Genomic DNA, 12,191 nt, shown 5'->3' with positions numbered 1-12,191 from the left:
AGGTACGTAGGCTTATATAGGCGAAAGAAGTCGGTCAGGAGGTGCTTGAGGGGCCCATGAGACAGGGGCCCACCCTACGGGGGGGGGGGGGGCGCCCTCCTATCTCGTGGCTGCCTCAAGGATCTTCTGACGTGAACTCCAAGTCTCCAGGATCATATTCTTCCAAAAAATCACGCTGCCGAAGGTTTCATTCCGTTTGGACTCCGTTTGATATTCCTTTTCCTCGAAATACTGAAACAGGCAATAAAACATCAATATGGGCTAGGCCTCCGGTTAATAGGTTAGTCCCAAAAGTAATATAAAAGTGTACAATAAAGCCCGTAATCGTTCAAAATAGATAATAAAATAGCATGAATGCTTCATAAATTATAGATACATTGGAGACGTATCAGTGAAGCGCTGCCAGATCATGATAACCGTATGCCTGGAACCAAGTAGAGAGGCCGTGCTTTTTGTCTTCGGTTTGAGGGATCGTTCTAGGACGGTTCGCAGGATGACCATCAACATTCGAGGGACTTCCAGCACGATCTAAACTGACTCTTCTTCTTCCGCTGCACTTCGGAGTCGGTAATGATCATTGGTTCCAACGCGTTATGCATCTTCATATTGATCTTTGTGATGTAGGTGAGATTTTTTTGTTTTCTATTATGCTTCCCAACAGTGGCATCATGAGCTGGTTTATGAGTAGATGCAGGTTGCGATCTAGATCACATATGATATGTGAGGGTTGATGTTCTTGCTTTGGTTTAGTTCATCGGCAGAATGATGTAGTATTGCTACAAGGTTCTAACAATTGATTGGCTCTGGCTGTCGATGACATGCTAACAGTTCCTTGGGCTACATCATAGTCGGGAATAGTGAACTGTCCCGTACACAAGAGGGTGCCAAAGATGGATGATCTTCTAGGGAGTCACGCGTATTGACAAAGTTTAGTGTGGGGGATGAGACTTTTTTATTAATTATCTATTTCACACACCCCAAAACTTAATCTAGCATCAAGAACATCACATTGTTGTGCTTGAATAGTTAGTTGTCTTTATCGATAGAACTTGTTAACCACGTAAATAAAATTTTGCAAAAACTGATTAGAGGACGTCTAACTTGGTTTTGCAGGGTTTTCATATGAGGTGGTATAGCCTTCGTCTTGATAATGAGTTTATGTATGAGATGGTTATATGATGTAATGTTAAGTGGTCTGCGCGTCACGGCATGATGGCTGGAGCCACGAGATTGCCACCTTAATGTAAATATCGTAGAGATAGGTTAAAGGTGATGGTGGCAAGATGTACACAGAGGACCCCGACGAGGAGGAGGTGTAACAAGGCGCGGGACGAGGAGCGATAGTTTTTGCCACGGCAATGTTTTCTGAAACGTTCGCCACGACAATGTTTTCTAAGATTGCCGTCATGGCAATGTTTTTGAAACAATTGCCACGGCAACTAAATATTGGCCGTCATGTCGCTTCAACTGGAGATTGAAGATGATCACGGAGGACTCCTGACGCCCAGGGCGATACCATATCATGCTATTATGAATTGCCTAAGATGTTTATCCCTTTGTTGTTTCCACCCTTTGATTGCGCAGTAGTCAATTATTAGGGTGATCTCTCATAGTTAAAATGTGCTCTTCCCGGTGTAGCAACCGTCTATAACACATAACGGTCCGGAGTGGATCATGTCCACATGAGCACAAATGGGACGTGAGGTGTAAGACGGGGATGGTCAGACCATGCTTGCAGATAGCACTCGGTTGTCATGAAGTTCTAGTAGAATCATTCTGAGCTCAGAGCACAAAGCATCAAAAGATGAAAAAGAGTCATATGGAGATATGATCGGCAAAAGTTTGCCCACCGGTCAAAATTCTCGCCATCAATGATGTCCACATCAATGGCCGAGAACTAGGTTTGGATCTTGAATCACTCACTATCAATTATGTGAGATATTGATTTGAGTGGAAGCATAATTATGTATTAATTAAGTTTAATAACTAGTGTAAATTAATTATGAACAATGTCTATGTGTAGTTTGCATTATAGTTGTAAAATAATGGCTCACAGTTCCACCTTTGTTGCTCAAATTGATTGATTGTTATTTATCTGGTTGAAACTTTATGTTTGAGAGGATCATCCTCTAAAAGTTCCAAGAAGGATTATGTCCTACATCATGTTTACACTACTCTCTCACTGATGCTATGGATGACGAGACTCATGTCCTTCGATCCAAAAGCTAGAATTGCATTATGGTCTGCTTGCTTCCAAGAAACCCGAACTTCAAAATGTTTGGGATAGTTATGTGATATTCTTGGAACTAAAAAATGCTTTCAGAAACAAATAAAGGCTAAAAGATATGTGATATCTAAAGAAGTGTTTGGTTTGCAAATTCTAGTGAAGTGTTCAACTATGTTTAAGACTGAAATGTGTAAGATCCGGAAGAAAGCCAGTCATGTGTTGATGGTGAAAACTAGTAGATAAAGAACAAAACCAAATGATGTAATGAGCATGACATGCCTAGGGAAGTTTGGGGCTCACACCACTCTTAAAGTTGTTGTTTCTTCTAAGAGTAAAATAAATATTGAAGTAAAACTATAAGAAGTAAAAGATAGAAAGAAAAGAAGACTGGAATGTCTAGCTCAGTTATGAATGTCATACAATTTATGAGATGCAGAGGTGGTTCATCAAGTACATTATAGTTCTTGGGAAAATTTGATCAATTTGTTGATCACTGATTCTTCAGTATTATGGTTAAAAGGTTAATCACAAGGATATCGACTTGGTTGCATATAATTGCAAATCGTTGCAAGAAACTTTGAACGGCCCAAATACCAAAAAATAATGAGGTTAAAATATTTTGATGGATTGTAAAAGGTTACAGTATTTTTTCAGTGTATTTCCTCTATATTTATTATCATAATTCATTTTAGAGTTTTTTTTGCACACTCTAGCCCATTATATAGAAGTTGCAAGGAGGTTCTTCATGACAGAACAGTAATTGTTGAATGTTATGATGGAGGTTGTCCATGACAGAACAATAGTTGTTCGATGTTATGAACAAAAGGGCATACTATTATTGTGAATAAGATGTATGTTATGAATATTGATATTAAAATTGAACATCCATAACACTGACGCTAAATGTCACAAGACTGAAAGAATACCACATATGTGTAGCACTGCATTTAGTCACATTGGAGAAACTACAATTCAGAAATTTCATAGTGATGAATATTGAAGTCATCTGATTGAGAATCATCTCACACTTGCAAGTTTTTTCCACTTAGTGAAGTAAACTAAAATACCGTTGGCAGACCATAGAGAACGAGCAACAAAATAATTGGCAATATGCATATTGATGTGTGTAGTCCAATAAGTGTTGTTGCAAGCAGTGGATTTATCTATCTTCAATGATGACTCAAGTAGATAGTTATATCTATTAATTGAGACATAAATATGGATCTTTTGAAGTGTTTCAAAAGGTTTTTAGAACGAAGTAGAAATTACTGTAACAAGAAAGTTATGTTTCTACAATTGGATGGCAGAAAAGAATATTTGAGTTATAAATTTAGCGAATGTCTGATGAGCTATAAAAGAATTTTATAGCTTGCACCTCCTAGAAACACTACTAAGAGTAGATTGTTTTATGCAGATGCTAGCAAACTATGTATGGCATGGTGATCAAATATGACATTAATTATTTCACCACTATACTTTCAAAGTGATGCTTTAGATTTTGTGGCTTTCACACTGAAAAAAGAAGCGCCATCAATTTATTGAAATAAGTGCTACTTTGTAGGTTATCCCAAATAGTTGGGTATTCCTGTATCACTACGTTGAGGAAAATTGTTGCCATAGAGTGTGGAAGTGTTGGAGGAAGTGTTTTCTACAAAAGAGTGAGTGGGAGGGCGGTGTAACTCGATAAGATTGCAGAATCTTCGTAATCATCTCAAAGAAAAGAAACACTGGAAGTAATTCTAGAATTTCTTACTGCGAGTGATACACAAACCTCTACATGAGATATAGAGACTACGGTCAATTTTTTTGCTAAACTATATAGGTTGGGTATATTCGTGCAGACCATTATGGTATGCAAATGTAATATTGTTGGGCAAACAATGAACCTATAAATCATAGAGAAGCATTGATGGACCTTGACTCCGGAAATTGGCTATATGCCAACATAGTCCGAGATAGTATCCATTTACACAATTCAAGCTTAGAACTTGATGAACTTAATGGATCTATAAACTGACAAAGATAAAAATGTTTTATAATGCTTGGCTTGTTACAAATAGTTTATGACAAGATCAAAGAATTGACTATGATGAGATTGTCTCATCATAGCAATACTTAAAATTAGTTTGGGTTCACTACAAAAAATATGTCAACTTGTGACCACCACTATTGGTCACTGAATGGTCATTGTTTTCCATTTGTGACCTTTTTGTGACCAAAATCACAAGGTCAAAAGCTGGTCATCGTACATTGACATTAGCGACCTTTCTTCTGGAATAGTCATAGACGTTTACGACCAAAAAAAGGTCGTAGATTTAACGACCAATTATTTTGGTCACTAGCAATGCGACCACACCACGTCAGATCCATCGTGGCAAGCTGACGTGGCAAAATTACAACCAAATGAAAAGGTCATAAAATAGAATCAGCCCGGTCCATTTCAGCCGTCTATATGGGCCAAGCCCAATAATTCAACCCATTTAATGTTTTTTTCTCTTTATTTTGCTTATCTGCATGGGCCTGGCCCAATAATTTGGCCTTTTATTTTTTGGGAATGGAGCCTTTTTCTGATGAATTGTTTTTATAGTCCACTATTGTTTTGGGCCACATCCTTTTTATTCTAGTTCGAATTTGGGCCTTGGCCTTTTTATTTTCTGTTATGCAGCCTTTTCCAAAAAAAATTCTTACAGTCATTTCTTTTTTTAGGCCCAAGCCTTTTTGGTCTAATTCTTGTTTGGGCAATTCTTGTTTGGGCCTCGGCCTTTTTAGAGACCAGGTTCTTATTTTGCATAACTATAAACAGCAAGGCCCAGGTGCACAAGTGATCCACAAGTCCAGGTTCAAATAACAAGGGCCGGGTGCACAAGTGATCCACACAACTTCACAGAAAATAAACACAAGTTCACAAGATCACATAACTTCATAGCTCCAAACTGTTCACAGGTTCACAACCATCAAACTACTCCCAGGTTCACAACTCCAAAGACAAAATGCAACAAAATGCTCCAAACTCCTAGGTTCACAGCCATCAAAGAGAACTAAACTACGACAAACTGCATAAGAGGTTCAAAGACAAACTGCACTTGAGAGCCATCAAACTGCATAAGAGGTTCACAGCCATCAAACTACCTTAGCTCCAAAGAGAGCCATCAAGTGGGCTAACTTCTCTTCCTGCTATTGAGACTTCTTGCACAGCACCTCAAGTTCCTTGTCGCGTGTAGTTTCAGATTCTTCCGCCTTCATCTCGATTGCCGCGAATTCTTCTTGCATCACTTCAGCTTGAAGCTCGGACCTCTTGAGCTTTTGCTCAAGGTCACGAACATGAGCAGCCACTTCAGCAGTTGCTTTGCCGGAGTTGTTCCTAGATGACTGGAGCCCAACATTCCTGAGGAATGTGCTTTGCTTGACTTCGGTCTTGAGCACTTCTTCGACAATTTCAACAACAGACTTTGGCTCTTCACCTTCTGGTACCGGCGCGTCCTTCATTTTTTCCATCTCAAGCTAGCATATGGAGGAAAATGATAGGCATTAGTGGGAGATCTATTTCACATTTTGCAAAGCAAACCAAGCAAGAGAAACCAAACCAGCACACAAATGGATTATTTGAAGTAACCAAACCAGCACACAAAATCTATACAAGAAGATGATGTCTAGTGACCTGGAGACATGCAATTGGAACAATATGATCGCTTCATTAAGCCTAGAATGGTGGTTCTATATAAGATGGCTTCCCGAGTGAGCCGATCATCAAACTAACATTCAGATCAAAATTCATCATATCATAGAAAATGCAACAAATAGCTACAGCAAGTTCTGGTATCTTTGTTGAACTATCAAACAACATCAAAGCATGGAACATAGCGCGTGTTCCTGATTGCTCCGTATCAAACAACATCAAAGCATCAAAGCATCAAACAACATTAAACATCATCAAAGTTGGTTGTGAATCAAACATGGCTGAGGTTTCAACAAAGCATGGAGTGACTTACTATAGCAGTGTTGACTGGCTCCGAAAACCCGTACTTCTTGCTGTTGTGGGTGGCCTTAAACAAGTCAATCGTAGACAGCTCCTCACCCTTACACTCTTCTTTCTGAAAAAAAATTCAACAATAATCAAAATGTTATTCAGCAAGAGTCAGAAATGTTATTCAACGAGGATCAAACAGTAAGGTCTCTAGAGAAAATTTCTCACAGTGGCAAAAATGTGTGCTGTGTAGTGCTTGGAACCAGTTCTCTGATTGTACACAACCTTTCCTTGATTCATCTTGTTCAACACACAAGTTTCCTACAAAAAAGCATACTGTCAGCATGATCTAGCACTAGCATATAGTGTGCAGAACATAAAGCATCAAACAAAGCAGAGACAAACCTTGTGTCTTGGGGTAGATCACATCTCCACCAGAGCTTGCCATTCACCATCCGTCAGATCTGGCACCGGAGACTTAATGCTGACTTTGTTTGCGGCTACGGTATCAAAATACTTCTTCTTGATCTGATGGTGTCTGTTCTTTGAATTTTTCTGCAGAATATCTTTGCACGCGGTCTTAATGGTCTCCGAGTCCGTGTTCATCTCAAAATTTGCCTACCAAGACAACAAACAAGGTAGGAAAAATATTAGTGATCATGCATAGGTGTAACAGAAAATAGATATCACATTAACTATGAAACAAGTAGCTTACATCAACTTTCCCAATGTAGTTCTCCAATAGACTAGCATTTTTTTGTATAGCTTGAAGTGAGGAAGAACCGGAAGATGGCTTCTTGCAATGAGCCCGCACTCAGAAGCAAGCTTTGCTGCCTGCAGAGGCTTCTCTGGACGCTTCATCCCTTCGGGAATTGGATAGGCACCTTGCTACCAAGCGACTTGGTGATTCTCTCTAGCCCTTTGCCCTTTCTAAGTCTAGTCTTGGTAGTCATTGCATCTGAAAATGAAATTGAACTCATAAATTAGAATAGAAATCGACAAATGCAGGAATTGACAAAAGCATACATGATCATTCCATTTGGAAAATGCACTAGTAAAAGATAGCATTGCAAAGGTCAACTTGCCAGATTGAAGCACAAGCTGTTGTTCTTCTTCATTGATGACAACATTCCTATCAATAGAAGGTGCAACAGGGCTGAGGTCTTTGTGGATAGTGTCTGCTTCATCAATGTAGATAGTTCCTCCATCTAGGTAGACAGTGCCACTTCCATCCATGCTGAGAGTGGTTCCTTCATCCATGGGCGGCAACTCATCACCCATTTGCACTAAGGTCTTAGAGTCCATGCGCAACAGACTTTCCTGGCGGTCCGTCGCAGTCGCCATCTTTGCTTTATGCCTTGTGACTCTATCAGGGGCAGGTTCATCAGGTTCTAGGATCCTCTTTTTTTTCCTGGAGTTGGGGCCATCACCCTTCCTGGAGGCATTGCAGCAGATGTTTGTGAGCTCTTCTTCTTCTTGCTGACTGTCTTCTTAACACCAGACCTCTTCGTCCTAGATTCCTTCAGTGCCTTGTATAAACAACACGGAAAAAAGCATTAGATCACAAGAGAAATATGTGAGCACAAGGAAACACGTAGCATAAAAGAACCCCAATCCTCCAAGCAAGACAGAGTTTGCACCTTAACAGTCTTGTTCACTATGACATCATCCACTTCCTCTCCATCAATAACTTCATCCTCCTTAGGATTGTACTCTGGGTCATCATTGATAACTCCACTACCTTCTTGAACCTCATCACTTCTACCTTCTTGTACACCATTTGTTTTCCTAATCATCGACACTATTGCACCGATGCCAAGGGACTGGAACATCCGGTTGTTCCTCATGATATTTCTAGCCCTAACCTTCTCGTACTCGGTGAGAGGCTCTTCGTTGCATGATAAAGGAAACGCAACTATTAGGTGAATGTTTGGAATGCATGGACGGACAACCAAACATATCTTATGATATTTTATTATCATTTAATCCATTTATTCAGGTAAGGAAGACTAACAACACATAGGCACAATTAAGCCAGCTTATTCAGATTGCAGCAATACATTTCACTTAGCATATTAAGACACAAATTTTATGAAACTGACAATATAACCACAAGGAGCAAGTTTAGTATTTTTGCTAGTTGGTAGGCCACATTTGATGATGTGACGCGGAGGTCTCCCTTTTTTTTTGAATTTTTTGATTTTTTTACGGTGTTTTCAAAAACCGGCCGATTTCGTTGCGGCGGCCGTCTGTGGCTAGGGTTTGAGTTGTGCCAATCTGTTGTCGATTCTTTGATAAAATGCCTACCTGTGAAGCTAAAAATGTTTTTTTGGCAAAAATAACACGCAAGCTATGGAGGATCCGAGTTCAAATTGCAGCCGGTTCCAACTGAATCGGCCGAAGGTGGTATGAATGGCCGGGAGTAGCTATGAGGGTCGAAAATGCATGCTTTTTGGCGACCATCTGTAAAATAGGGTCTACTTTGAGATATACATGGAATGGCGCCATTTGGGGTGACCCTCCTTGTAGCCGCTTCACGAAAAACGTATGTCTTTAGCATTCAAAAATGAAAAACGGTATTTTTTGTTAAACAAGTTGGAACCTCGCTTTGGCAATGTTGTTTGCCATCACAAGACGGAGGCATGCGCCAAATTTGGGCATATTATCAAAAACTATTCAACGGATGCGGCCATATCATTGCTAGTTTGGCTTGAAAGCCATGAATCTTCGTTCATGGTAGGTCGTTTTTGAGAACACTTTTTCACGAAAACGCTGGTATTGCAAGTTTAGTATTTTTGCTAGTTGGTAGGCCACATTTGATGATGTGACGCAGAGGTCTCCCATTTTTTCGATTTTATTTGAAATTTTTACGGTGTTTTCAAAAACCGGCCGATTTCGTCGCAGCAGCCTTCCGTGGCTAGGGTTTGAGTGGTGCCAATATGTTGTCGATTGTTTACAAAAAACCATGTTTAGATGACGCTGTCATACTTGAGCATTAAACTTATATTGTTTCATAATGTTGTTGATTCTTAATGAACAATCTTAACGGAAAAACATGTTTTTGACAATCACAGAATGAAACTTATATTGTTTCATACATGAGCATGCACAAAAACCCATAATTTCATCTTTCATCCATGAGCATGCACAAAATATCAATTACCATAAATTACCAAACTGAATATTCATAATTAAGAAACGTAATATTCATACTTAAGCATGCATAAGCGTGCACAAAATTCAAACTAAGCCTGGCATTGCCACTTAACATTCCCACTTGATTTCTTAACATCTTCACTCGTTCTTCTCCTTATTCTCCTTCATCATCCTGATGCGCTCAGAGTGGCAAATGCCGACGCAGATGTACTCCTCTACCACAATTAACATGGTCATGTCGCCCAGCTGTGGAATCGCCGGTGCCACTACTGTCACGAGGTCATCGTCAGGCACCACCATCGCGAGGTCAGCGTCAAGTAGTGGTTAATTGTGCTAATCAAGCACTAGACAGCAGAGTAAAGATAAAGAAATGAGTGATGATAAATATACCTGCATACTGCAAGATTTCTCAATTACGATCTCGAAGAACTCAAAACCTTCCAAGCTAGCCATCTCACTTCTCTAAAAAGCAGCATTGTAAATTAAACAACAGTACTGTACATAAATAGGAAACAAGCACTTCAAAAAAGTAGGATATTTACTACATGTGTTTGCCAGGGCCAACGAGAATAACAACAACAGCAGCAACATCATCAGGTGACCACCAACAGCACTAAAATCTACTATAAATGGACCAGAACACAGCTTGAACCATATCTACTATAAATGGATCAAAAGCTATAAACAGGACACAACTATAAACAAGACTGGACATTGTTCCATATCTATAAATGAACATATCTAAACATCGGCATAAATGACAGAAAATATCCCTATCTAAACCCATCCATATCTGAATATTGGCATAAACATATCTGAACATATCTATAAATCTACTATAAATGGCAATGGCCTCAATTTGCAGAACACATAAACCCATCCATCAAAATATTGTTTCTGGACATTGGCATCAAATCAACACAAACACTGAATTAACATGCAAAAATGACAGAAAAGGTATTAAAGCACAAATATACTACAATCAATATATTACAGCCAACATTTCAATCCATGGACACCAAATGACAGAAAAAGTATTAAGGCACATGTTCAGAAACTATCAAATTTGGACAGATATGTTCATAAGTGGAGATATATGGATAGCAACCATCAAATTTCTAACATCTCCAGTTTACTTCAGAAATTGAACCACACAAATCATTGAAAGAAACAGAAAACAATCTCTATAAATGAACATATAAATTGAACCACACAATGTTCAGTCACACTGCGCAAATATTCAATCTCAATCTCATTGGCAAAAATTTTTGCTACTATAAAAGGACCATATCTGCCCATGTCTACTATAAAAGGCATATCTGCCCATATCTATAAATGAACATACCTATATCTATAAATCAACACTAACCATAATCCAACCCATATCAGAGAGAAGTACATAAGTGGAGAACCATATCCTCTTGACTTGAGCAGAAGCCTAATCCAACCCTAATCCAACCCTAATAAGCTTAGTTCAACACAACAACAGCGGCGACAAGAACCCTAATCCAACCCTAATCAAAAGCTAATCCAACAACCCTAATCAAACCCTAATCCAATCAGTTCAACCCTAATTCAATGGAGTCAAACCCTAATCTAAACAGCATCAGAAAACCAAATGGAGAGGAAGGAGTTAGCGGCGGATTCATACCTCTGCGGGAGAGGAAGGAGTCAGCGACGGCAGCAGCGGTGGTGGGGAGGAAGAGGAGCAGAGCGTCGCTGTCGATGGAGGAGAAGGCGATGCCGTCGCCGTCAATGGAGGAGTAGGGGATGTCGACGCCGTCGATGGAGGAGAAGGAAGGAGAAGTGTCGGGCAATTGACATGTAGTTTAGATTAGGGTCCTATTTGATATAGAGAGGGGGAGTGGGTCCCACTTGTCATCTAGTTCTATTTGATATCGTAAAATGTTCCTGTACTCAGCCAACAACCTCTTCCTAGCCCAGTGGTATAAAGCAAGTGAAATAAGCGCCCCGTCGTGGGTTCGAGCCCCTACTCGTGCATTATTTTTTGGCCGTGTATCTGATGGAGCCGCGCGTGGGATCAGACGGGTGTCTGATGGAGCACGCCAATATTCTTTTGCTAGCTCGTGGGTTCAAGTATATAGTGAAACAACTAGGCACATTATCAACATTCTCTTGCTAGCTCAGTGGTTCTGGACAGGGTGAAACATGCGCTTGGTCGTGGGTTCGAGTCCCCGCTCGCGCAATTTTTTTTGTATTCAGACATAATTTAGTTTCTATATAGTTAAAGCAACAACGTCTCAATTCAGTTCAAAAACTTCATGAAAAATATTTTGCAATCTTCAAGCATTACAAAAAAACAACATCACTATCTGCATTGTATCAAAACAACAGTCCTCCATCATCATTTTGCAAAATATTCAATTCAAAATATCCAGACATCATCATTTTACACCAAAACAACAGCCCTCCATCACATCATTTTGCACTGTACCAACAACAACATCTTCATCATCACAACCAAAAACAACATCACTATTTTGCACCAACATCACTATCTCTGAAAATAGTATGAAAAACAACTCTGAAAACAACATCTCAATTCAGTTCAAAAAAACTTCGGGATCATTACAACATCATTTTGCATTACAACTTCAGGATCACATCACAACCAACAGTTCTGACCAAAACTAAGAAAATGGCACCAAAACTACATCACTAGAGCCACTATGCATTTTGCCTCTCCATCACTAGAGCCATCATGATCACCAAAACTACATGATTTTCCCTGAAACATCATCTGCCTCTCCATTACTACAACCATCAGTCTCATGCATTTTGCTACCTGAAGAAAATTGTAGTACAAAAACTACATCAGGAACA

At 39.5% G+C, this 12,191-nt stretch overlaps 1 long non-coding RNA gene across 1 annotated transcript; it reads right to left on the bottom strand.

Annotated features, from left to right (window-relative positions):
• Positions 1-9,339: 9,339 nt before the first annotated feature.
• On the bottom strand, positions 9,340-11,148 carry LOC123094838 (uncharacterized). The gene is made up of 3 exons (XR_006446003.1): positions 10,999-11,148; positions 9,738-9,809; positions 9,340-9,616 (listed from the first exon to the last, which is right to left on the bottom strand). It is a non-coding gene; the product is annotated as an uncharacterized lncRNA (long non-coding RNA).
• Between the last annotated feature and the right edge of the window lie 1,043 nt (positions 11,149-12,191).

This window comes from Triticum aestivum, chromosome 4B, assembly GCF_018294505.1.
Source record: "Triticum aestivum cultivar Chinese Spring chromosome 4B, IWGSC CS RefSeq v2.1, whole genome shotgun sequence".
NCBI lineage: Eukaryota > Viridiplantae > Streptophyta > Magnoliopsida > Poales > Poaceae > Triticum > Triticum aestivum.
Note: the sequence above shows the minus strand (reverse complement) of the source record. Positions and strands in the feature narration are given on the sequence as shown.